The sequence below is a fragment of the Anabrus simplex genome, chromosome 3, assembly GCF_040414725.1.
Source record: "Anabrus simplex isolate iqAnaSimp1 chromosome 3, ASM4041472v1, whole genome shotgun sequence".
In the NCBI taxonomy this organism is placed as follows: Eukaryota; Metazoa; Arthropoda; class Insecta; order Orthoptera; family Tettigoniidae; genus Anabrus; species Anabrus simplex.
In genome coordinates this window covers 308,416,593-308,435,282 of record NC_090267.1, presented here as the reverse complement: position 1 = coordinate 308,435,282, position 18,690 = coordinate 308,416,593, and the positions used below count along the sequence as shown (strand labels likewise).

At 40.5% G+C, this 18,690-nt stretch overlaps 1 protein-coding gene and 1 long non-coding RNA gene across 3 annotated transcripts in view; one reads left to right on the top strand and one right to left on the bottom strand.

Moving 5' to 3' along the window:
* Positions 1–18,690, top strand: part of aralar1 (calcium-binding mitochondrial carrier protein aralar1) — a 404,690-nt gene that overhangs the window by 83,204 nt on the left and 302,796 nt on the right. The gene's annotated exons all lie outside the window — the stretch shown is intronic.
* LOC136866293 (uncharacterized) overlaps positions 1–18,690 on the bottom strand; it is a 39,884-nt gene that overhangs the window by 15,278 nt on the left and 5,916 nt on the right. The window lies entirely within an intron of this gene.

Genomic DNA, 18,690 nt, shown 5'->3' with positions numbered 1-18,690 from the left:
TGGCTCTTGTAGAACTGTCCCAAAGTGATTAAAACACCGTCTCAATGCGCAGATCTCAACCTAATCGAAAATTTGTGGGCAGAACTCAAACACAGGGTTCGCAGAAACCCCTGTTCGTTCTAAGAAAGAACTTCGAAGACGAATTGAAGAGGAATGGCGAAGCATCCAGGTTGTCGATACCAAAAGACTGATTTCCAACGTGCGACATCGTTTACGAGAGGTCATTCGCAGAGAGGCAGGTGCTACAAAGTCCTAACAGTTGACTGTAATGTATTATTTAGAGGTGATGTACGGGTGGCCTAATATTAAAGTGACTCATATTCCGTAGGCGCTACTTCTCACAAAGTAATTTATTTTTCATTCAATATTCCAAAAGTGCATTTGTATTTGCAATACTGTGTCTTGTGAAAACATAATATTCGTCCATTAATATAAATTTTTGTTTTTGTTTTTTTGTTTATGAATAATTTATTTTTGCTATTTGCTCTACGTCTCACCGACACAGATACAGTGCATAACAGTATTGTTTGTACACCCCACATAGCAGATACGTATAATGTATTTATAATTACTAAATAGTGCTTAACCAATGCACAAGACTTGCATAAGTTATTGCACAAGGTTTTGAGAACTTGATGTTAGCGATCAAAAGTCTCGGTACATCTTTTTAAAAGAATAGGAGTGAAATATGTTGTGTAGTTACCTATTTGCTTGCAACAGTCTTGTTTGTACACGTTCACTGCCTCGTATTCGCTTGGGAACACTGCTAGTTAGCTAGTGTCTATCTGTGCTGTGCTAGTGTGTATAATTTCGCAGATAGTGCACCAGGCCGTGTGTTATATAATGGGTAAAAAACAGAGTTAAGTGACGAACTAAAAAATGTAATTGTATCTCTCGGATTGTAAGGGTATTCTCTGTGTGAAATTGGGCGCAAAATTAATAAACCGCATTCCACAATACACTATGTGTTGAACAAATTCAGATAGGGCCTATAGAGGAACCACAAAGCATTTGCCAAGGAAAGCAAAAGAAAGATACTAAAGAGGAGAGATGGACATTATATTGTGAAACAACTAAAATAGAATCGACAATTAAGTGCACCTAAGATCCGCGTATTGTTGGAAGTACGAAGAAGAAAATGTCAAGCCACATAATTCGTAGGGTATTGTGGAAATATGATTATCACCGTAAGACGACCACGGGAAAGGCCGTCCGTTACTAAGAAAAATCGACAAGCCAAAATGATATTTTGCAGAGAGTATGGAAACAAGAATTGTACGTTATGGAACAAAGTTATTTGGTCCGATGAGACCAAAATATCTCTATACGGTTCACATGGAAACAGTTTATGTACGGAGAAAAGTAAAGACAGCCAATAAACATACAATGGAGGTAGATCAATTATGATTTGGGGGTGCATGGCGTATTGTGGAGTGGGAAATATCGAAATCATCAATGGCATAATGGACAGATGGGGTTATTTAAACATTTTAAAGAACAATGTCAAACAGAGTGCTGTAAAAATATTGTTGGGGTCTCGCTACATCTTTCAGCAAGATAATGATCCCAAGCACACAAGTAATATTTGAAAGCAGTGACTGATTTGAAACGTACCAACGCAAGTGCGAACTCCTGCCCAGTATCCTGACTTGAGCCCCATAATACATTTATGGGTCGATCTATTTTTTTTTTTTTTGCTAGTTGCTTTATGTCGCACCGACACAGATAGGTCTTATGGCGACGATGGGACAGGAAAGGGCTAGGAGTGGGAAAGAAGCGGCCGTGGCCTTAATTAAGGTACAGCCCCAGCATTTGCCTGGTGTGAAAATGGGAAACCACGGAAAACCATCTTCAGGGCTGCCGACAGTGGGGTTCGAACCTACTGTCTCCTGAATACTGGATACTGGCCGCACTTATGCGACTGCAGCTATCGAGCTCGGTGGGTCGATCTAAAAATAAGGGTTTATGCAATGAAACCTCAATCACTTGAGCAGTTAAGTAGAGTTGACGAAGAATGCGGGAAAAACCGACCTAAAAAGATGTGAGAAAACTGGTTCATTCCATGTAGAGAAGGTGCAAGGCAGTTCTCACGACCAGAGAATACTCATCGGGGTATTAAAACCAAGGCAACAAATGTTTTTCAGTGAACTTTTCATTTTCTTCTGTAAGTGTACAAACAAGATTGTTGCACGTTGAAACGCCCGGTTTTGGTACATTGTTTGTATTTTTGTTAAATTGTTAGATCACAGATCTGGTTTTATTATTTACATTTATTAGTGTATCTATTAAGATATGGGCAATAAAATACAACACAGTAATTGTATACACAAGTTTAACCGCTATTTCTACGGGCGTCAAATATAAAGACCTGTACCCGGCGAGCCGAACATGTCCTCGAACACTCCCGGCATTAAAAGCCATACGCCATTTCATTTTTACCGCTATTTCGTTGCAGTCAGTTGGTACAAACAAGACTCTTATGCACTGTAGGTCTTATGGGGACGATGGGACAGGAAAGGCCTAGGAATGGGAAGAAAGCGTCTGTGGCCTTAATTAAGGTACAGCCCCAGCATTTGCCTGATGTGAAAATGGGAAACCACGGAAAACCTCCTTCATGGCTGCCGACAGTGGGGTTCGAACCCACTATCTCCCGGATGCGAGCTCACAGCTGCGAGCCCCTGATATTAACAAATTAATGTACAGTATAAAACTATAACAAGTCGCTGAGTATTAATAGGAGTAAGTGCATGTTATTTTCTATCTCTTTTACAGCATTACCAGAGGGTAACTTCATTTTCTTTCAATAGAAATAAAACTGTTTTGAAAATCACAAATTCCTAAATACTTGATATAAGTAATACCTAAACCAAATGAGGGGTGGGAAGTAGAGTCGTACAATAAGCGAGTCTGAGCTCATTCCATTAGACTATATCTCTCGGCCTCTACTACACTATATACTCACAACAGCAAGTTTGATAAGAGAACGGGCCCGTCTGTTTGAACGAACAGACTCGCTCATGAGATGAGTGAACGAGTCGGGACCGACTTGACCGTACTCATTGCTGTTCAGTCGAAGTGGGCGCTGTTTGACCAATGAGCTGTGTATGTCATTCTCAACTCAAAACTAGATAACATACTCGGTACACCAGTCCATTTAGTTGTTCACTCAGTGGGTGGTCGAAGAGCGAGTTATTGCCTTGTTTCTCCTTTACGTGTGTGCGTAACGAGTGTTGCATGGCCCAAGCATAAGGCTGGACGATAACATACAGTCGCGTATTGTCTCTATATTTGACGATAAAGATGTGCCGAGAACTAATATATTTGGCAACGGTATGCCAGTGAGTGAGACCCTTGCACTTGAGTTTCTGAGCTGCTCGATCTGTCCAGACTCGTTCTGCTCACAGCATGGGAAGTTCAGTTTTTCTGCAAGTTACGTCTTTTCGAGTTAGGATCTTCAGTGATTGACAAGAGCGCTAGAGCAGGTAGCTTTCAACGAGTCTAAACTTCGAAATAGGGCGGGACCCATTTCTCATAAGTACATTCGAGCGAGTCTAAACGTCATTTTGCACTGCTCTAGCGGGAAGCGCTCACTACCCCGCGTTCTATTCCTGGCCGACGCGGGATTTTTAACTGCGTGTGGTTAATTCCTCTGGCTCGGGGACTGGGTAATTGTACTCATCTTTAAATACTTCTCATTTACGTACAACATACCACACTACTAACCACTATAGAAATATGCAATAGTGTATACCCCCTTGCGCATAGGGTTGGCATTAGGAAGGGTATCCGTCCGTAAAACTGGGCCATATTAGCACGAAATGCCGAATCCAAGACATTGGGAGAAGGCCAGGAAAAAATAATGTTTGTTTTACGACTCACTAACTACCTTTATGCTTGCTGGAGACGCCGAGGTATCCTAGCTAGTATGTGCCAGTAAATCTATAAATACGAGACTGGCGTATTTAAGCACTTTCAAATACCACTGGATCGAACCAGGCGAGAAAGAGAGAGTGAGCGCTTGCTTGCCGATCATTTAGACCACGTTTGGGTTTCATAACTTGGGGCTTAAAACGGGTACTATTGCTGCAGTCCTGGAATGAGGCTAAACTCAAGATAACTACTGCCAGCATCTCATCTACAAATTATACAAGTCCGCATTTCTGTCGGGTAGCGTGGGTTAGTGGTAGTGATTATTATATTAAGGGGAAGTTCAGCTACGCAATCATCCCCTCTTACCACTAATCAAAAGACAAAGAAGGGCCATGGTAGGCGTAAGCATGAGACCCCCTATACCTCGCTAACTTAATGCCGTCGCAGTCGGAAGACCACAAGAGTTGATCAAGGAAGATCAGATGCAGAAGTTGAGAGAGGGGAGTTACGGAAGCAGTGCGCGATTCGGCTGTGGGGCCTGTAGTTGCTGACTCACGCTCCCATGTTGAAAGCCTCTGGGATCTTCCTTTCAGTTGCCTCTTAAGCGTACTTACCGGCTCAGCTACGACTGTAATATGCTGACCTAATATCTAAACTTTATTCAGCTTATATCAGGCATTTGAAAGTTTAGTCAAACAGCTGAATGAATCAAGTGCAGCTGATCCGAGATACTGGGCTATCCGTTGGTCTTTTGTTCCTGATGAGGGGATGTAGCTTTTTTGATGGTTGCAAAACGATATAATGATCAAAGCAGCCGCGAAGCAAAGCAAGATATGAGTCGGTTGTTTTGGTTTTGCTGCTTAGCTGAAAGCAGCAGGAAACTACAACTGCATGTATCTGAATTGTTGAACGATAATTAGGCGAACTGCAAAAGAGAATCGAAACCTTTGAATTGTGGCGGTAAAAAAAAAAAAAAAAAAAAAAAAAAAAAAAAAAAAAAAAAAAGATTGGCAAAAATGAAAGGGTAAATCGGGTTTTTGCATGGATATCGAACCAAGTTGGTGAGAAGAAATCTACTTCGAGGAATTCGGCCATAGAAGAGTCAGGTTGATTGTTCACATGTTCAGACACCGAGATCTTGTTCACTTCCTTTTGGCGAGAAGTATTGTTGGAAGAGTCCTATGCTTGAATATGGATTTGTGTAAATATTGACAACAGTGAATACATAAATGTGAGAAGGTTAGAACTGGATAGAATGTTGTGAAAATCTGCATACAGGTCAGAATAGCACGGCGACTAAAAGGTGGTCTGAAATTGCGAGCGTGGATGGGCGACCAAGGCGCGCTTAGCTGAGTCATGGCATTGCTTCCACTTACTTGTGCCAGGCTCCTCACTGTCATCTATTCTATCCGACCTCCCTTGGTCAGCTCTTGTTCTTTTCCGACCCCGACGATATTAGAGCATTTGAGGCATAGGGAGCCTTTCATTTTCACGCCCTTCGTAGCCCTCGTCTTTCTTTGGCCGATACCTTCATTTTTCGAAGTGTTGGATCCCTTCCATTTTTTCCTCTGAAATTGAAAACCTACAGCCTGTTTTCCAGTCTTTGACTGGGTCAGGGATATAATGAATGAACCATACATAGGCTATTAGTACTATGGGGTCGCCATTCCCAAAGTGATATATTAAGGACTGATAGATGCTATGAAATGAGAATGGAGAGTGTTGCTGGAATGTCAGATGACAGGGAAAACCGGAGTACCCGGAGTGTCCCGCCTCTGCTTTGTCCAGCACAAATCTCACATGGAGTGACCGAGATTTGAACCACGGTATCCAGCGGTGAGAGGCCGACGCGCTGCCGTCTGAGCCACGGAGGCTCTCCATTTTTCCTCTAATTAGTACTACTACTAATAATAATAATGCTATTTGCTTTACGTCACACTAACTACTTTACGGTTTCCGGAGACGCCGAGGTGCCGGAATTTAGTCCCGCAGGAGTTCTTTTACGTGCCAGTAAATCTACCGACACGAGGCTGTCGTATTTGAGCACCTTCAAATACCACCAGACTGAGCCAGGATCGAACCTGCCAAGTTGGGGTCAGAAAGCCAGCGCCTCAACCGTCTGAGCCACACAGCCCGGCCCTTCCTCTTAAAATAATAATCACCACCACCACCCAGATACATGAAAAAATAATTCTGACCTGATTGCTATGTTGCCTTCTTTGACTGCTAGCTGATGAATCATTTCCTTTTGCTAGAAGATGCCGCGATGATATGCTTAGTTCTGTGCCGCTAGCCCGTGCGAGATGCTTCTGATATGCTACTTGTGATCACGGAAGCTGTGCTCTCACTGGTTGTAACAGCTATTGATGCGTCATAATCTCTCCTCATTGTGGGTTATTTGACCATTTAACCCAACACATATGGACCGTCAGCGGGGTCACGCATTTGATCCTCTTCCCATTCACCGATAATTCTTTGGTATGTTTATGTAATGTATCTATGGATACTTTAAATGTTTCCAAAATGTCCGGGCTGAGTGGCTCAGACAGTTATAGGCCGCTTAGAACGTAAGACTATGGTACAGTTTTTTAATTTATATTTCCTTCCCAGAACTTAATACTTCGGCTGATCGCCTGCCTCCGTTCCTCCGATAACACTCTCCGAGGTCGACGTCGAATTTGCAGAAGCAAAAAATCCACAGAAGTTATGTCACCGGAAGGTCACCCCGTTATTTATTATGTAATCTGTGATCTTCATTCTTTGTAGATCCCATCGTATCTCTTCCAGTCAACCAGTAGTGCGTTTTAATTTGGAGATGATATCAAAAGTCTTCTTAGCCTGTCGTTCGTTCTGTGAAGGTGACCATAAAATTGTAGTCTTCGTCTTTTAAATGTATCTGTAATTTTCTCTTTATTGCGGTAGAGGTCTTCATTTTTTCTTTTCTTCCGAATGTCTATTCTTTTGGGGTCCCAAAATGTTCCTATTTTCCTTTTTCTTTCTTTTCTAATTCCTCTTGTTCACCTCTTTTGTTCAACGTTAAACATTCTGATCCATATAATACCTCTGGTTTAAATACAGTTGTATAGTGCCCGAATTTTGTCTTGAACGATATCGATCACTTGTAACAGTGTTGAGTATGTTTATAAGCCATGTCCATTTTTTCTATCTCTCTTTGCAGGTTGTGTTATCGAGTCCATTTGAGTAGATCCATTCTCCCAGATACTGTATTTAAATTTATCAACTCTTTGAATATGTCCATGTTGTGTTTTTAAGAACTTTTCTCCATTGTGTCTTATGTTCAATATCTGTAGTTTATTCATATGTAATTTGAAGACCAGTTTTAATGGCTATGTCATCTAGAGTTTCCACCATTATTTGTGCTTGTAATTTGTTTCCAACTTACTGCTATATCATCAGGACGGGCAAGACATTTCACCTCATATCTTCCTTTTCCTTGCCCCAAATGGATTCCTTGAATGTTTTTCATGTCATCTGATTTCCGATTCCCTCGTGATTTTCTTTAATACCGTACCAAATTAAATAGAATTGGTAAAAGTTCATCACCTTGTCGAACTCCAGTCTTGACTTTGAAGGAGTCTGAAAGTTCTTGTAGAAACTTAACTTGAGGTTGTATCTGTAAGTGTTTTTGTTCAGACAGTTTTCTAGTATTTTTTATCACCGGGCGAGTTGGCCATGCGGTTAAAGGCGCGCGGCTGTGAGCTTGCATCCGGGAGATTGTGGGTTCGAATCCCACTGTCGGCAGTCCTGAAGATATTTTTCTGTGGTTTCCCCATTTTCACACCAGGCAAATGCTGGGGCTGTACCTTAATTAAGGCCACGGCCGCTTCCTTCCAACTCGTAGGCCTTTCATATCCCATCGTCGCCATAAGATGTATCTCTGTCGGTGCGACGTAAAACCACTAGAAAAGAAAAGAAAGCACTTTTATCTATCCGTAATTCTACTACCGTAGGAACACGGGCTGCCTATCTAGTGAATCAGAAGCTTTTTTTGAAATCATTGAAAGAGACAACTGTGTTGATGTTACATACTGTTCTGATTCTAAGAATTGTTTTAAGATTAAAAATCTGCTCTGGACAAGATCGACCTTTTCGAAATCCAGCTTGGTACTCGCCCATAGTGTGTTCTGCTTGACGATCTAGATTGTGTAATAAGGCTTTAGAAATAATTTTGTAAGTTATTGGCTGTAATTGTTGGGGTCTATCTTATCCCCTTCCTTGTGCAAGGGGTGGATTATGGCCTGTTTCCAATCGTGCAGTTGGCTTATTCTTCCTTTTCCCCAGTAGTCTGTGATAACTTTGTGTAAACCTTCAGCTGCCAAGTTAAGAGTACCACCGAGTTTCAACATTCCAGTTAGTATCCCTTCACCAGATGCCTTATTATTTTTAAGATGATTAATGTATTGCTCTATCTGCTTAATTATTATTATTATTATTATTATTATTATTATTATTATTATTATTATTATTATTATTATTATTATTATTATTATTTCCAACGTTTACAGCAGATATTTTAGTCACACGAAAGAATAGAGGAATATATGTCGCATTTCCCGAGATGTTCTAAACGGGCTACCGTACCTTCCAACAGTTCCATTAATCATTGACCGAGTTAGTGCCTGCGCGTGGTAGTACTGCTTGTATGCATGCTTATTCAGCTGAGTTATCCACCTGAAGCAGCGCGTGAACCGTTGAAGATATCGACATTCTATTTTATCGGACTTGCAATACTTTTTAATTGTGTCAGTATCTTCTGAGATAATGGTTATAACATTGTTTTTTTTTTTTAAATGGAACTATACTATTTTCTTCACCTAGACTTAAACTTACTAATATTATGGATTGAGTACCGTGGTCATTTTGAAAATCGGTCAAGTACTTCTCGAGAAAATGTAGTATATTCAAACTTGCTTTATTTGCCAGCCGGGTGCTGCCCTGTTCGATTAGCACAACGTATGAACCATGAGCTACAGTGAGAGTCATAATTTTTCGGACAGAGTTCCTTTAAAATTAAAAAAAAAGAGATTAATAACAAACATATATAGTTTAATTTTGCTTACTTCAGAATGAATAGTTACACATACAGATACCAAAAATAAACATGCACTTTATTTCATGATACACAAACAATTTGAAACTTATGAATGTAATTACAATAATACAAAATTGCTTATTCATAAATATTCGGACAAAAGTCGCAAGTACAACAAAATATGAAGGATGGAGTTCATGTAGGAATATTAATACTTCGTGATTCTTCCCTTCCTGCGAAGCACTTCAGTCAGGCGTCTCGGCATGTTCTCCACGAGTTTTATTGTGGTAGAATGGGACAAATTTTCCCACTCCTCTTGCAGTCGTCTCTTCACATCAGCCTTGGAATTTATGGGAAGTTTACGGATGTTGTTTTCCAGTATGTCCCACAAATTCTCTGTGGGGTTAATGTCAGGACTTTGTGGGGGAGGATTCACAACTTTAGGACAGTTGTACAACAACCATAGCCGTACATTATTGGCCGTATGTTTCGGGTCGTTGTCCTGATAAAATTTAAAACAGTCCCCAACTCTCATACTTTCTGCACTTTTCTTCAGGTTTTTTTAATTTTTTTTTTTTTAATAAATCTGAAGATACTTGCGGTGGTCCATGGTTCCGTCTATAAAAATCAGCTCACCTACTCCTTGAGCCGACATACAGCTCCACACCATAACATGTTCCCCTCCGTGTTTTACCGTTGCCTTCATATTTCTTTCTCCAAACTATGATGCGCCCATCTGAGTCAGAAACGTTGAATTTCGATTAATCGCAGAAAATTACAGTCTTCCACCAGTTCATATTTTTGCGAAGATGCTCCTTAAGCAAATCGTCGTTGCTTGACCTATTTATTTTGTTGATATAGGGCTTCCTTCTTGCAGTTCGCCTGTGATAATCACCTCTATATAATACTCTCCGGATTGTACTTGCACTGATTTTCTTTCCAAACTCGCTCTCAACTGCAGCGGCAACAGTGGATGTAGTAAAACGTGGATTTATTTTCACTTTTCTTACTACTGCTCTCTCTTCTCTCCTAGTAAGGACTCTCGGGCGACCTGTCTTGACAAATTTTCAATTCTGTCTTGAAATTTGTATCGGCAGATAATATCGTTAACAGTACTTTTCTTCATGTTCAGCAAATCTGCGATTTGTCGACATGTTTTCCCTTTTTCATGATGGAATATTACTTATTGCCTTTGATGAAATGTACTGTTGTTTCATCTGCGTCCCATTTCACTCGTGAATCGTTGCGTCTGATTTGTGCATTAGGAAGGCACAGACTGGGATCTTCCTGCACAGCGCTTAACCAAGTGCAAAGCATGCCTCGAGTAGCTAAACATCTCATGTCCGAAAAATTTTGACCAGCAAATTTTCGTATCTCAAATAAGTAAAAGATATTATTACTTTGTAAACTCATCTACAAATCGCAATTGGATAATTACGGTACCTACGAAGTGCATTAAATTCAGAGTTTAGTAATTTCGAATGTATTACCTGTTCTTTCTTTAATAACAGGGGTATTACATGTATAGATTATTCTGTCCGAAAAATTCTGACTGTCACTGTAGCTGTTGACATACATAACTCCTCCTGATGGCTAGGTATTCTCTCTACTGTGCCCATACGTTCACTGAATTGTATGATTTAACATCTTTAATATCGCCGTAGGTAACAAGTAAAGGAAAAACAGATATGCGATGGGTTTCCTATTAGACTTCGCTTAGTCAACGCTTATTCTTTTCTGATTCCGACGGTATTAGGTTTGCGAAGCCTAGGGAATCTTTCATTTTCACAGCTTTCGTGGCCGGTCTCTTTTTTTTATTCATTCTTCGAAGGATCGAACTACTTCCTTTTTCCTCATCTGTTTAGTGTTAAGAAGAGGTGGTTGCTCGGTTGTATTTCTTCTTACAGTTATACTCACTTCCGACACCACTATTACTTCCAAACATTCCGTGTAAGCTTAACTACTTTACCTCATACTAAGCCTTTCTTTCTTTCTTTCTTTCTTTCTTTCTTTCTCTGCAACTTTCCCCACTCCTGGTGGGGATGCGGTTGCGATCATTGTAACGCATGTGGATTTGGCCCAATTTCACGACCAGATGTCCTTTCTGAGGTCAACCATGTATGGTTATCTTTTTCTAGTGTTTTAACTTCGCACTAATTCAGATGGGTTTTCGGCGATGATGGGATAGGAAAGGTCTAGGACTGGGAAGGCAGCGGTCGTGGCTTAAATAAAGTACGACCCCAACGTCTGCCTGGTAAGAAAATGGCAGATCATGGAAAACCATCCTCAGGGTTGTAGATGGGGCTTGAATCTACCATCTCTCAAAGGCGAGCTAACAGCTACATGAGCCGTACATTGCAGCTAGCTCGTTCGGTCCTGTGTGGTTAATGTCACGCCAGCATAATAATGTTGTCTCTTAGAAGCCGTCGAACATCCAATGTTCCCTTACCTGTTAACGTCGGCAATACGGAAGGTGTTACATCATACAGTTTATGATAGTGTATATTTACAGTGGGTAAAATAAGTATTCATACACTGCATGTGCGGCTTGCCACATAACTTTAATAGAAACACAAATACTTCGTTTCCTGGTACATGAATTACATTTCTTTATGACGTGTGAAGAACCACCAACGGATAGAAATTATGCAGTCTTTACAACAAAACAAAATGAATATAGTTTTCTGTTCGCAAAATTAGTATTCACGCATGTTGAAACACTGTTCTTAATCACACAGATTGGTAATCAGTACTTCGTATGCATTCCCTGGGCATTTATAACTGCTCGAAAGCCTTCGTAACATAGAATTTGCAAGGTTTGATATGATTTCGGTATCAATTTTCGACCGTTCCTTCTTCAGATCAATGAAAACTTCTTATGACGAGAATGTCAGTTTCCTTACTTTCCGCTCCAACAGTATCCACAGATTTTGAATGGGATTGAGGTCTGGGGATTGTGGAGGCGTTGGAAGTTGCTCGCGAACATTATATAGCAGCCATTCTTTAGTTATACGAGCCGTATGTTTGGGATCGTTGACGTGTTGAAAAACAAACGAGTCATCAGGTTTTAATTTCGCAGCACTGGCCAGCAAATTATCGCAGAGTATGTTCACATATGCTGTGGCAGTCATATTATTCTCAGCAACAACAACCAGTTCTCCCACCTCAGCGTAGCCCATGCATCCCCACACCATGATATGACCTCCGCCATGCTTGACAATTGGTACAGTGTGCTTAGGGTCAAATTCTTGATTTGGTTTACGCCACACATACCTTCCCCCATCAGATCCAAAAAGGTTAAACTTGCTCTCATCCGAGAATGCAACCTTTTTCCAGTACAGTATTACATGGGTTTATCGAGATATGCGCGAGCAAATTCCAGTCTGTTCACCCTATTGCGCTGATTAATGAATGGTTTCTTTCTTACCGCTCTGCCTTTCAAGCCAGCTTCGTGAATGTAATTCCTTATGGTTCGAGGTGTTACTTCCTTGCCTGTTACCGTTGCGACGTCTTCAGCAAGCATTCGGCCGCTCACGCCCGAGTTCTTGCGCGCTTGTACTACATATCGCGACTTTCCGTTCGTTAAGAGTTCTATGACGGCCAGACCTTCGCACATTCGCCGTAGATCTTGTTCGTTTGTATTTGTTCACAACACACTGAACAGTAGCATGCGAGAGGTTCAGTGTTTTTTAGCAATGTTTCGGTAACTAAGTCCCTCTTGCTATAAGGAAATTATTTTTTCGTTCACAACTGTCTTCAACTCATACGATCGTTGTCGCACTCTGTACACCCGTAGTTCCAGGCACTAATACTCACTGTTAAACTGGATACTCCAATGATGATTTGTTTTGAGCCGTCAGCCGGCGACGTTTACCTACCATACATGACTGCGATCCAATTGTACGAGTATGGGCATTGTTTGTGTGCCGTTAAATAATACTTTATCGTAAACCAGGGAATATAGTACGTACACCACTGTACGTCGCAGTTAATTACGTCAAACCGTAGTACATCTATAGTGTTCGTATAGCCTAAATCGCTTACCATCAATTCCAGTTTGTGTACCGTATGAAACCAAATATGTATGAATACTTATTTTACTCACTGTATGGGCTCAATAGAACGAATACCTAGCTATAAGAAGAAAGTGAACGAATTCTGTGTCAACAGCTAGCTCATGTTTCGTACGTAGCGCGAATCGAACAGGGTGTTCCGACCTCATACGGACAGGTCTCTGAGAACACGTGGTGCTATATGTCTTTTCACGTGAGTTTAATCCTGATGTAAACATCGTATGTCCACGCCTCCGCCAAAGAAAGAGTTGTGATTCGCTGACCATGTAGTACCGACCTCCACCCCGTCAACGTCTCGTGTTCGGACGTACAGGGCTGCGCATCGCATACGACAACAGTGGGAAGATCTGCACTTCTGAATACACGACTAAACCTGGATTCTGTTCACTTAGTTCATCGAACACATTCACAGTGCACTGCCTATGGTCACTTCCGAGCGGTTTTCCTTTTGTGTGCTTCACTACACACGATGGTCTTACCGCTTGCTCCATTTCTCTCACTATGAATATTGACACTGACTGCTGCTGCACGCTGTACAGCTTGGGACTTTCCCCCACTACGAGAAGACTTCCTGTATTATACCACGCCTTGTGCTTTCATTTCTTGTTATTTAATCACCAGTTTATATTTTAAAAACATACATATATACACCGGCATATATGACAACCATATTTTAATTTGAATACGTAATCTTCCAAACTCTCTAAATGTAATAAACTAAAAATAAATGCCACGTACTACTTTTCTTCGAGCTCTCATACAGTCGAGTGAGTGCGACGGTTGCTTCTCCAATCAACTACGTCTATGTTCACGTGCAAAGTCAACGTGCTCCACCTATTTGTTTACGTCCGGATTAAACTCTCGTGAAAAGACATATAGGAACCACATGCTGGTTCATACACATAGAAAGATGAACTGTACTTAATTATACATATACTAGGTTTATTACACTATATACACATCGTGATACATTTGTTTAACCTGTCGCTCACGCGATGGTTTAGATATTTACAGAACTTGTCCGCATAGCACATTTAACTTAGTTGAACGAAGTGGCGCGAGAGCTGATTTCATGAAGACAGCACAAAACCAACCAGAGGGAAAAATATCCTGGATGTGGTGCTGATAAAACCAGATGAGCTCTATAGGAAAACTGAAGTAATAGATGGTATTAGTGATCATGAAGCTGTTTTTGTGGTAGTTAAAAATAAATGTGATAGAAAGGAAGGTCTTAAAAGTAGGACTGTTAGGCAGTACCATATGGCTGACAAAGCAGGCATGAGGCAGTTTCTAAAAAGTAGCTATGGTCGGTGGAAAACGGTAAATAAAAATGTAAACAGACTCTGGGATGGGTTTAAAGAAATTGTTGAGGAATGCGAAAACAGGTTTGTACCATTAAGGATGGTAAGGAATGGTAAAGACCCACCTTATTATAATAGAGAAATAAAGAGACTAAGAAGGAGGTGCAGACTGGAAAGAAATAGTTAGAAATGGCTGTGGAAGTAAGGAGAAATTGAAGGAACTTACTAGAAAATTGAATCTAGCAAAGAAGGCAGCTAAGGATAACATGATGGCAAGCATAATTGGCAGTCATACGAATTTTAGTGAAAAATGGAAGGGTATGTATAGGTATTTTAAGGCAGAAACAGGTTCCAAGAAGGACATTCCAGGAATAATTAATGAACAAGGGGAGTGTGTATGTGATGATCTTCAAAAGGCAGAAGTATTCAGTCAGCAGTATGTAAAGATTGTTAGTTACAAGGATGATGTCGAGATAGAGGAGGAGACTAAGGCCAAAGAAGTAATAAAATTTACGTATGATAACAATGACATTTACAATAAGATACAAAAGTTGAAAACTAGAAAAGCGGCTGGAATTGATCAGATTTCTGGGGATATACTAAAGACAATGGGTTGGGATATAGTACCATATCTGAAGTACTTATTTGATTATTGTTTGGTCGGAGGAGCTATACCAGATGAAATGAACTACCTCGTTCGTTTAAACTACCTAGTTCATTTGTACGACATAATAAGCTCGCACCACCGCCGTCTCAATCCTATATACTGCCTGCTCTATGCTATGCGGTTAACGTGCTTCTCAGCGTGAGCTCTTAGTGTCACGAACCTCCGCTAGGGGCGCCAGCTAACGCACCCAACTTATCTCCGTACCCACGTTATTGTGTTCCAGTGCGTTTGCATCAAGCATTTATGTGTGTGTCCCTGGTTGTAAAATGATTAATTGTTGTGTTCTTCTCTGTATATGAAAGCAGGAAATCCAAATTCTTCAGGTGTGAGGATTCCTGTTATCCACCCAAGTAAAATACTTTAGTAAAATTGGCTTAACGCTATATCAGGGCAAGGATAAACCAAGGGTAATCAATGGATTCCATCCGATTATTCCCGTGTTTGAAGCCTCAATTTTAGAGATGAGGTAAAAAATAAAACTAAAAAATATATTGAAGCCAGAGAGCGTGCCTAGTCGGTCTTCGAATTATCCCCATTACCTTCAAACCAGAAAAATAGCTCCACGAAAGACCAGACAGCGACAAGATATTTCTTCGGAAGAAATCTGTGATGAAACATGCTCTTCAACCGCAGGAAATAGTATCAATAGTCAATAGTCAATATTCTAACGAGTAAGAATGACAGCAGAGGTTAGAAAATCAGACATTAGAGGCTACGATCAAGAATTCTGAGACTGCGATAACAGCTGATGACTAACCATAATAAAGTTAAAAGACTACAGAGACAATTCGAAGACAACCCAGAAATTGATCGTTTGAAAAAAGTAAAGGAAGCAGCCAAATATAATGGAAAAACGACCATTTAAAAAAATCAAATCCAAAATTTTCGCAAGCCAAAATCCGGGCAGTCAGAACAAATCATGCGCTACTACGTGGCGTGGGGAATGGTATCCCAAACGGTTATGAATATGGCAGAACTCCTGGTCTTGTGTCAGCTCCGTCACGAAGTACTCTGGACAGGTAGCGTAAATGGAAAATGTTGATTGTATTTGTCGGGATATCCCAAGGAAAGACTTAGAGCAGAATGTAAAACTCTCAGACTAACTGACAGGAGTGTAACTGATCGCTGATTAAATGGCTAATTAGGTACGGCTCCTCTAGAACCGAACCAGTGACAAGTTTGCTTGTGTGGTCAATGTTGAAAGTGTATGCGGCACAGATATTGTAAACTCTCACGCTCTCGCGAATAAACTGTTGTGTTTTCTTGTAATCCGACTTTCAGAGAAGGTATCTAGTCCTGCTGCCTACTTCCTCGTTAAAGGCTTAGAAGTCTCCGATCTATCCCTTGTAGTTCAGAAATGATTACTGTAATGCCTTTCGGAAAAACAATCTAGATTTTGTGCATTTCTATTCACCAGCAGATAAAATACTTACAATGGTTGAATGATGATTTCGGTTGGAATCAAAACGTGAAAAACTGAAGTGTCTCACTAATGAGACGGCAGATGCTGTCTCGCTAACTGTGAAATCTATAGTGGAATGTGTCTCTTATCTGTTACAAAATCGGTTATTTTATGTTCTCGCTAGATGATTTTCTGGAGACGCAATAGATCTATTTAGTTCAGTGAGATTGGGTGGTGGATTTAATGGCATGACGAACGCACGCACTGCATTATGTGCTATAAAAATGTATCCTGAAAACTGGTCATAAACAAAGGGTCAGCGAAATAGTGATAGAATTTTTTTTGCGTCCACTGCTGGTAAATAACAGTAAGAAAAGTACGGAAAAGGTGCTCCGTTATTCGTGTCGAGAAAATTCTGAAATTGGCATGTACCATGCAGCATGGGATGATCCTAATATAATATCTACTGTATTATTTTACGTTTCTCTATCTTAAGCCAAGCTCAAATGTCGAATGTTAGTTTCTGTATGTGCATTATCCTCTCAATTAGTAACATGTTAAAGATTCTTTTTCAGTTTATATTGATGTTACGGACCAACTCTCATCTAACCAACATGTTCTCTGGGTGCGGTAAGTGCTGCCATCTGCAATGTCGCTGTAAACGCAATTCTCGTGGCACAGAGCAGGCAGTATATATATACTCCGTACGACTCTACTTCTAAATTGACGTTTTAGCAGATTTTGGCTCTGCGCTGAAGCATAGACATCCAACCAATCCCAAGCTGTCATTCATATCGATTTATATCGGCAAAGCACGATCTCGAAACCTAGTTGCCAACTCTAATATTTACATTCGCCACGTGGTTAACCTATCTCGCTCAGCGTGTATGGTATTCGGTACGGTTCGCGATCTTTTGCATTGTCCTTCAATATTTAGCGTGTTTTTCATATTGTTGGAGGGTTCCAGTGACTCTGAGATCAATGGAGTGTTCACTTTGTAGGCCATAATCTCCTTTCTGTGCCAGCCGTTAGCCGTTAGTGATGTGTTATTTCCTCATTCTTTTTTATTGTTAATAATATATTATCTTTTAGTGCCAGATATTGTTAGAAAATGTAGTTCTTGTGAATTTGTTTTCAATCCATATTCATTCGTTTTTCTGAGTACTGTATTACAATTTAAAAGGGCTGTTTACCGCGGTCATATTGCATCAGCTGTTCTCGCAGGCGTAGCGCTCTGGCAACAGAGGGAAGGCGATGCTCATTTGTTTTGCGAAACTTCAATTTAGAAGTAAGGCCGTGCGGAGTATAGATTGAGACGGCGGTGGCTCGCACATAAATGGCCAATGGCGTGCCGTGTTAATGATCACATGACAGCACATCTCCTCTCACACTTCTCAACTGGCGGCGGCGCTGTGCATTGTGTATTTGTTTGCTGTTCGTGCTAGGAGCTCCGAAAGACGACAATGAAATTCCAAGTTCGCAAAATGTCGTACCGGTACTTGCCTGCTAGCTGTAAATGTGCTCGTGTTTGTTCGAGTCCGGTTTTATGCAAAATACGGTCCACAATACACACAGTGGGGTGATAATATGGCTGGTTTACCTCTTAAAACACTACGAAGAAAATAAAAACGTGTTTATAGTCTGGCACTTACGTACTGTAAGCGTTCTATAATACACGACAGTTGTGGGGAATTATACACGGGCATTGGTAAATAAATACTTTGTCTACACACAAAACATCAATGTCAACAACATGACGCACAACGAAATCACACGCACTTGGAGCGGAGTAGCAAAATCATGTTATCACATGGTAACCGACACGAGACTACAGTATTGTATTCAGTACGCGTAGGTTATCTTAAGATGAGTGTATTGGCGTAGAAGAATAATCAATTAAAATAACAACATATGTTAAAATTGTTCATATCACATAGAAAACGCTCATAAATTTTAAAGTGCCCAAATACGACAGCCTCTTGTCAGAAGATTTACTGGCACGTAAAAGAACTCCTGCGGGATAGAATTTCGGCACCTCGACCTCCATGGAAACCATAACAATAAATGGGGACCGTAAAACAGGTCAGATATTCAGATATTACTGTTAAAAAATAATAGCTGCTCAACCCTTTTTCCTTTTCCTGTGAGACGATTCTTAATCTCGGTTACTATCTGTCCTGCCCCATGTGTAATGATGTCTAAAATGAGATGAATGTAGTAGTGGTTAAAATTAGGTGGTGATAGACAGAAAACTATAGAAGTTCATCATTTCAGTCATTACTCTCATTACTCCCCTTATTACAATGTAATATTAATGGAAATAT